This window comes from Vigna unguiculata, chromosome 3 (genome assembly GCF_037176805.1).
Source record: "Vigna unguiculata cultivar grain cowpea cultivar isolate G323 ecotype 2 chromosome 3, ASM3717680v1, whole genome shotgun sequence".
In the NCBI taxonomy this organism is placed as follows: Eukaryota; Viridiplantae; Streptophyta; class Magnoliopsida; order Fabales; family Fabaceae; genus Vigna; species Vigna unguiculata.
Window position 1 is genome coordinate 10,892,945 of NC_140794.1, and position 9,523 is coordinate 10,902,467.

The 9,523-nt window shown below is 30.7% G+C and overlaps 2 long non-coding RNA genes across 2 annotated transcripts; both read left to right on the forward strand.

Moving 5' to 3' along the window:
- Positions 1-1,282: 1,282 nt before the first annotated feature.
- On the forward strand, positions 1,283-1,794 carry LOC146887464 (uncharacterized). Its single transcript, XR_014993374.1, has 2 exons — positions 1,283-1,460; positions 1,551-1,794. It is a non-coding gene; the product is annotated as an uncharacterized LOC146887464 (long non-coding RNA).
- A 2,289-nt stretch (positions 1,795-4,083) lies between these two features.
- On the forward strand, positions 4,084-4,659 carry LOC146887465 (uncharacterized). The gene is made up of 2 exons (XR_014993395.1): positions 4,084-4,287; positions 4,390-4,659. It is a non-coding gene; the product is annotated as an uncharacterized LOC146887465 (long non-coding RNA).
- The last annotated feature ends 4,864 nt before the right edge of the window (positions 4,660-9,523 follow it).

Consider the following 9,523-nt stretch of genomic DNA (forward strand, 5'->3'; position numbering starts at 1 on the left):
AAGTGCATTTAATAAATAAATAATTTTAAATTTAAAAATTATCACAAATATTAAGTGACATTTAATTACTAAAAAACGTTTAATTTAAAATTTATTAAAAAACGTAAATTACATTTAATTATCAATAGTCTTTAATTTTAAAAAAATCATCATAAATCATAAATGACATTTAATTAATAAATAAAACTTAAGGGTCTTGCTAACAAGTGCCCTAAGGCACTAGTTAACGATAATTAATATACATTGGATCCTACAAAAATATAAAGATAAGTGTAATATTAAATAAAATCTAACCTAAAAATCATTAATGCAACTTTATTTTATTTAAAAAACAAAAATGCCCATAAATATTGTACATGTGTATTTAATATTTTATTTAATGTTCACAAATAAAAGTTAAAAACTAATTAAATAATAAAATAACTATATTTTAATATTGCTAAAAATTAAATATAAGAATGTTTAAATTAACAGAAAAATCAACAAAAAAATAGTGTTAAACATCTAAAAATTAAAAAAAAAAAACATAAGAAAGTATAAATTAACAGAAAAACCAACAAACAAATTAGTGTTAAACATCTAAAAATGGTACAACAAAAAGAACAATTAAAGTCTCAATTTGAGATTTAATTGAATTTTTTTTCGTTTTAGTAGATACCTTAAAAATTCCAAAGTCCTTGTTTGGTAACAATAAGTTATTGTCTAAAAATTTAAAAAGATACTTTTATCTTTATAAAATTTATTATGTGTATTTATACTATTTTAATTACTATATTTAATTATTTCAGTTTTCAATATAAAAATGATGATTTTAAAGCACATTTATTATTCCTTATTCCAAAACTTAATTAAACACCATGATAATTCTTTGGTGACAATGAATAATACTTTACTTAAAAATATTACATTTAAATAGAAACCGAAGGAGTGAAGTTATTTTAATTTATACCAAATAATATCAACCATCAATCACAAACATAACTTATTACTTTTTTTATAGTATCAATTAAGAACATATTATACGTTAATGTGGAACAGAAGAATTTTCTCTCTCATATGATAGTTACATGTTTGATCACTTAACCTTCCTAACATACGTGGGACCATTGCATTAAGGGTTATGAGTTTTATTTGACAAACTTTAACAAACAATTATATTAGATAAAAAAAATGTTAAAACTTTATTACTTTATTTTTTAACTTCCATACAAAAGTAAAAAATTATTCTATTTAGTAAGTTTGTCAACTTTGTCAACAAAATTTGCCAAAAAGATATGTTTGTTGCATTATATAAAGAAGTAGCTTGAAAGAAATAGATACAAAACAAAGAGAAATAGAAAGAGAAAGATAAGCATTTCATCACTCTGAACTTTGAATTAGCGAGAGCATCAACAATTTGCGTGCAATGGAGACCAAAACCCTAGCAATTATGTGTTTTTTCGTCCTTGTCTTAAGTGCTGGTAAGATGCATATTCATATGTATTATGATTAATAGTGTAACTAATTATAATAATAATATTGTGTTAATGAAATGATGTGAAATGAATCAGATGTGGGTGTGAAGATAGCGGAGGGAGATTGTTATGTACTTAGTGCTCATTTCAAAGGTCCATGCTTTCACGATGAAGACTGCAATGTTCAGTGTATCAGCGAAGGTCATCCCGGTGGCGAATGTCGAGGCTTCATCCCTCGTCCTTGCAAGTGCATATGTTGATTTAATTCGATCACTAATCATTTCATTAATAAATGTATCGGATCAATTAGTATTAATCTATCATACATACTTTCCTTAATGGAATACATTTTTACTAAAATTACTGGTTATTAAAATAGTCATTATCATGAATATAAAATTATAATACCAAGATTTTGGCTACTAAAGAAATTAATTTATAAATTGATCACCATTGGAATGGCAACAGGGTAGGTGGGGATGAGTTTCGCTATCCTATACTCATCACCAAAGAAAAAATTCATCCTCATCCCTATACTCAAACCAAAAGGGTATCAAAATTTTGACCCATCTTCATCTTCCACCGAATAATAAGTATATACTCGTACCCGTACCCGTACTCACTTTCTTACTATTTCAATATCAATTAATTTCTATGAAATGGTAAAAGATTATGTTAAAGAAAACATAATATTATCCAATATTCAATATTAAAAGGAGAGTATTCTTGTTTCTTCAATATCAAATATTTAGAAAGAAATTATAATTGTATACATTTGTAATTGGAATATCAAATTAATTTCATAATAATAAAAAAACATTATTAAATTTGCAAACACAAATAAAATCTCGTAGATAAAATTTTCAAAATATTAGAAAAAATGGAAAACAAATATTCAAATTAAGAAATGTTTTAAATGTTTGTTTACTTCAATGTTTTAAATGTTAATGAATAATACATCATTTGATTAAAATCACACAAAGAACAAAGATTAAATTAATAATAATTGAAATTTAACATAGATCTTTTATTTTTTGAATTTTCAATATATATCAAATGGTGATTAAAATGATTCATGGCAATTACATTAAATTATTACATTATAATAAATAAAATTTGTTTATACAAGTATATATATAAAATTACAAGTATGATAATGAGTTAGAAATATAAATAATTATATAAAAATATAAAAACAGTATTCTACTTGATAAAAATAAACAATAAATAAAAATATTAAAAAATGATCAAATGAAAAATATTTGATAAATTATTGAATGAAATCGCACAAGGAAAAATAAATGTATAATTAAGGGTATGATAAGACGAAAAATATGTTAGAGCTTTAAGAAAACTTTTCAACTATGAACCTAGTCGAATGATTGAGATGTAACGAAAATCATTTTTAACAAGACAAAAAAGTTGTTCAAATGAAACAAAAATTAATAATAATAGAATAAAGAAGATAAATTTTTTATATTAAAGATTTATGCTATTGAACACTTCACTTGATAGTGTTAAATATTCTCATGTAAAAAGAAAATATACAATAAATAAAAATATTAAAAAAAGTATAAATATTTAAATGTAAGACATAAAAAATATTTAATTGACATACATTAATTAAACATAACTGCATAAATGTTGTGGTGAGAAGAAAAAATATATGGGAGGTGTGAATAAATTTTATAACAAGACAAACAATTAAAAAAGAAAAGAAAAAAGATAGGAAGTGTGTAGTATAAAAATAGAAAGTGTGTAGTATAGTATATAGATGAGTATTAATATAAGGTTACTTAATACACTATAAATATTTTAATGGGGATGGGTTTAGTGCGGAAATGGGTATTATGGCAGGTACAGGGATGGAGACGGAAGAAATATGTACATCCCCATCTGCATCCCATACCCTATTAAAAAAGTTGGGTATTCTCCATTCCCATATTTATACTCAGTCAATGCGAGAATTCACCATCAAAACAGGGATGAGTTCGGACTATTCTTACATGGACGAGTTTAACAATCAATTACATACCAAGGTTTTGGCTTCAAAGGAATCAATTTAATTACTAAAAAACGTTTAATTTAAAATTTATTAAAAAACGTAAATTACATTTAATTATCAATAGTCTTTAATTTTTTAAAAATCATCATAAATCATAAATGACATTTAATCAATAAATAAACTTAATTAAGCACCATGATAATTCTTTGGTGACAATGAATAATACTTGACTTAAAAATATTACATTTAAATAGAAACCGAAGGAGTAAAGTTATTTGAATTTATACCAAATAATGTCAACCATCAATCACAAACATAACTTATTATTTTTTTTATAGTATCAATTAAGAACATTAAGAACATATTATACGTTAATGTGGAACAGACTCATATTACAGTTACATGTTTGATCACTTAACCTTCCTAACATACGTGGGACCATTGCATTAAGGGTAATGAGTTTTATTTGACGAACTTTAACAAACAATTATTTTAGATAAAAAAATGTTAAAACTTTATTATTTTATTTTTGTAACTTCCATGCAAAAGTAAAAAATTATTCTATTTAGTAAGTTTGTCAACTTTGTCAACAAAATTTGTCAAAAAGATATGTTTGTTGCATTAAACAATCTTTGCATGAGTCAAACTCTCGTATTATATAAAGAAGTAGCGTGAAAGAAATAGCCACAAAACAAAGAGAAATAGAAAGAGAAAGATAAGCATTTCATCACTCTGAACTCTGAATTAGCGAGAGCATCAACAATTTGCGTGCAATGGAGACCAAAACCCTAGCGATTATGTTTTTTTTCGTCCTTGTCTTAAGTGCTGGTAAGATGCATATACATATGTATTATGATATGATTAATAGTGTAAGTAATTATAATAATAATATTGTGTTAACGAAATGATGTGAAATGAGAAATGAATCAGATGTGGGTGTGAAGATAGCAGAGGCAGATTGTTATAAACCAAGTGCTCATTTCAAAGGTCCATGCTTTCAGAGTGACAACTGCAATGGTCAGTGCACCAGCGAAGGTCATCCCGGTGGCGAATGTCAAGGCTTCATCCCTCGTCGCTGCATGTGCATCTGTTAATTTAATTCGATCATTAATAATGTTTCATTAATAAATGTATCGGATCAATTAGTATAACCTATCACACATACTTTTCCTTAATGGAATACATTTTTGCTATTAATAATTTGTCTCTCTTTCTAATTTTCTGATCTTAATTTTTGATAGTAGAAGTTGTGCCAAGAGTTGGAAGGAAGTAAGAGAGATTATAGGTTCTTTCTCTGCTAATGTTTAGAAGATATATAAAATTGGTTGAAAGAGATAAAAGAGGCTGTGAATTCAATTTGTTTTATTAACAAAAAAAACTAACGATTAATATTTGACGACAAAAAATAATAACGTAGAATATGTTTACTATTTATGGGATTTCTATCACTGATTATGATAAAGTGAGACATGGATAAGTATCCGTATTGGAATAAATCATTTCACTATTTTACATTTAAAGCAAATGTAAAAAGTTTTGTAGCTAATTTAAATCTAATTGCACTACTAAAAAATTGTATATTTCCTACCAATTTTACCGAAAAAGTTGCCTAAGAAACACCTTCAAATTTTGTTATAAATATTAATTTGCAGAAAATTATTACAAATAATTTTGCAAAAGTATTTTGTAGAAAATTCTTGACAGTTTTACTGTAATTTTACTAATTATTTATTTATTTTATTTTATTTATCAAATTAAAAAAATGCAAGAAAAGTTGCAGGTTTTTCATGTATATTTTTTTTTTGGAAAATATTTTTGCAAAATAAACATTATAATTTAAATTGGCAGGAAATATATATAGTATTTTTATATGCAGTTTTCTTATGGATATTTTTCCCCAGAAAATATATTACTAGAAGTATATTTTAAAGGAAATGTTTATAATTTTTTTTTTTGCATGAAATACTTTTAGAAGTTTTTTATATAAGATTATTTGTTATGCAGTTGTTAACACTCGATTGAACAAATAAAATACTTTTTTAAAAATAAAAAATAATAATAAATATAAAAATAATATTAAAAAGGTAAAAAATAAGTGAAATAAAGTTTATAAAAATAATAAAAAATTTAAAAGAAATTTAATTGAAAAATTTAATTAAGAATTAAAAAGAGAAAACGATCATTTTGTTTATTAAATATTTGAGCTTGTTCGATTAATGCATGTTTACGAAGTTTCCTCCAACATAATGTGCAAGATATGTCTTATAGTCATTTGACTAGAACTAACTTAGGAGGAGTTGGTGTTTGAGTTAGGAGGAGAAGATGTGAAAAGATTTCATTGGTCTAGTTATCTGACTAGAATGAGTGAATTTCTCAACAAAGTTGGGAAAAAAGCAATTCAAAAAAAAATATCTTAGTTTGAGAAGTATCTTAGAATTGATAGGCATGAATCACACGAGAAATTTCCAGTCAAGAAAAGACATGGTTCTAAGGCTTTTGAGGAAGGATGATTATGAGTTAGTAAATCAGAAATGAAGGTGAGATGCCGAAATGAATTCGGTGGTTGTGACAAGGAAAAGTTTAATTTGGAAATTGAATGACTTGGTTGTGGACTTGTTACCATTGAGTGAAGTCAGTAAAGAAGGCTAGATGTATGAGTGTCGTTATGCATAAAAGTGGTCAAGAGTGTTGATGGTGAGACACTAGGCCAAAACTCAATCGTTATCAAGTCAGTGGAGTGATGCATAAAGGAGTGGACAAAGTGACGGGAAGTGATATGAGACCTTGATAAACACCTACAAGAGGTAGTGGAGAGCATATAGTGGATGGATTAGTATATCAGATACAAGTTAGTTGGACAAGCATGAAGGAGCATTCCAATGTTAAGGTCCCAAGTGTTGGCAAAAGCAATACAAGTCTAAATGCTGAAGCAAGATTTTGATGATGATAAAAGAAGCCTGAAAGCCATCTGGAAGTCAATATGAAGAACATGCGTTGTAAAGTGTAATTAGAATAGTTAGAATCAATATTGTACAAGGAAATTCTGGTATTTCTCAAAAAATCAAAGTGATAATCGATTATCACTTAGGATAATCGATTATCCTGAGCTGAACCATTTTTTTTTCAAGAAAGCACTGGAATAATCGATTATCACCTCTGATAATCGATTATCTGTTCAAAAGTTTGTTTTTCATAAAACACACTGGAATAATCGATTATCACTAGTGATAATCGATTATCCTGGTCAGTTGGGCGTGACTATTCAGCTTTTTGACCTAATTTCTGGAACCCATATTTAAGGAACCTCAGAGTTACTTCTCACTTACCTTTTTGAGAAACTAGAGTGCTAGTGCTGTGACTGCAAAAGAGTTCTCTGAGTGTTCTCAAAAGAAGCTTTGAAAAACCTAGTGTGGGTAGAGCGATAACTTTTCCTGAGAGGTGTTCTAGGAGATTGAGTGTTGCTGTTGTTGCTAGGAAAGCTAAGGTCAAGGTTCTCTGTGTGATTCAGAGAAAGGTGTTCATCTCTTGTGTGTTCAAGAGAGGTGTTTTCTTTCCTTACTCTTTTACTATCTAATTGTAAATCTGTTATTTGTTAGTGATTTAGTTAATCTCGTTTTTGAGAGATTAACAAGTAGGGTCTTTTTTGATCCGAACCAGCATAAATACTTGTGTTCAATCTTCTTCTCTATCTCTTTATTTCATCTATTATTGTGTTTGATAAAATTAATATTTGATTTAATCGATAAATTTTGGAAAAATTTTAAAGTACTAATTTTATTACTTAAAACCAATTCACCCTCCCCTCTTGGTTTTTGTCCAAACGCATAAACATTTCGTTGCGCGATACCAACACCAAGTTGAAAGTTAGTTCGAGCGTAGTGAATAACCCAATCTACATTATTGAACATATATCGCATAACATAAAGGCAAAGTTTTCAATGGCTATAGGTGTTGGAGTCATCAAAATTGTCATGTCTAGGTGGTGGTTGTCGTAGGGTGTGAGGAAAACGTAGTTTTTCTTCCTATCCCATTGGTGAATTTTCGAGGACGAAAAATTTTGTTGTTGGGGAGAATGTAAAACCCTCTTTTATTCTGTCCTAATTTTTAGAGGGTTGTCCCTAATCTAATGGGTCTAAGGGCTAGCCCATAGGTGTCCAAGGCCCATAAGGCAGCCAAACCCCTCTCACTTCTGTCATTCTTGCAGAAACAATGCTCTCACACTCTCCTTTTCCCCCACAGAGGCTCTGCTAGGGTTTAGCCCCAATCTTGGTCAAGCTAGCTCTAAGCTCAGCTCGTCTTCACGTAAGGTAAACCCCAACCCCTACTGGTTCCTTTCAAAGTTCTTTTTGGTATTTCTCCACTAGAGGTCCATTTTAGTAACCTCGTTCCTGTTCTGTGCTACTGGTTTCAGTTCTTAGATCTGCTCTTGGAGCTGTCGGTCCCGTTGGTTTAAGAGTCGAAGCCCGATATTAGCCCTTTTCTAGGTAAAGGAAGCTAGGGATCTTTGTTAAAGTCTGTTTCTTGCACATTTTGCCTCTGTTTTTATGCTTTGTATGTTTGTGGTGCCATTGTGAAATATTAAATGGATGTATGCTGCTGTTTGGAGTGTGTTTGGATGGCTGTGCAGGATGAACAGTGGCGAGACTCGACGTTCTCGCCCAAGCGACCAGGCCTCGCCCAGGCGAGACTTGCAGAAACAGGCGCAAACTCGCGCTTGAGCTCTCTCTCAGGCGGAGAGCTTTCGTTTGAGCGAGACACTATCTCGCCCTGGCGAGAGAGGCTCGCCTAAGCGAGGACGCGTGGAGGTTTGAGGTATGTGTTGTAGGCGTAGCTCAGGCGAGGAAGCTCTTTTTGGGCGAGGGATATGCTCACCCAGGTGAGTAGCGGCTCGGGAAGCGAGAATCTGCGAGTCTCACAGGGTTTCCCTGATGACAGTCTCGCCTAAGCGAGACCCTGTGGCTTGAGCGAGACTGGCACGAGACTTCTTTATATAACTGTACCTTTCATGTTTTTGGGCCCTTAATTGTATGTTTGGCTTGGCATACTTTACCTTGAGTATGAACTATATAAATTGAGTGACCTTGTATGAATAAGATGGGATTATGATTCATGAGTTTTAACATGAGGTGAGCATTATATTTGTATGGGGTGATTCATGGAATTAAAATGATGGGTTTAGTATAGATTTGGCATGAGACATGAGTGGAGGTGGATTAATGATTGTGGCATGGTGTCGGTAGGAATACACTTCTACATTGTGATTTGTGAAGGATGAGTGGAATGGATTCGATATGAAATATAAGTGAGGACGGATTGTAAAGGTTGACATGATATATATACACTTGTGCATGTTAAATATTACTGGTTTGATTATAATTGGTCCATGGTCAGTGCATAATTCCTTGAAATCTCTAGGTGGGATTTCAGGGTCGTGCTTCAGTGGTCGGGACGTAATTCCATGGCCCCTGTTAGTGGGTGTCCATGGTGGTGCCCCATCTATATAACTTGGTAAGGATTCAATGTAAGGATTGCATCCTAACACTCTAAGGAGTCAGTTAGTCTCACTTAGAGCGGACTGACTCTTGTGGTGAGAGTAGCAGGAGGCCTGAAACTCATTAAGGATTAACCTTGTGTGTAAGGGAATTGATTTATTGTAACACTTGTAACACATAGCTCGGGGTGAGCAGAGATATCCACCACAAGTGCAAGCATCCGCTGAATCCGACCAGGTTATATGTATCCGGATGAGTCGAGTCGAGTCTCAGTGTATTGATTGAAAGGTCATAACATGCTTGGATGATATATGTATATTGGACTATGAAGGCATATTTAATTGCATGAGAAAAATTTTTTTGGCTCTAACTTACCCTTTGTTTGTTTGATTGCTTTGTATGTTGTTCTTTTACCTTTGCGACGATCATCAATTTATTGATGGGAGCAGATGCGAGAGGTCCTCGTGGTCAACAGAAGAGGAGGGATGATTCCGCTGCATAGTCTATCCATTGGAGTTCTTTTATTTGGGCTTTCCTTTAGGGCCACGACCCATGTTCTGTTTTAGCTTTTG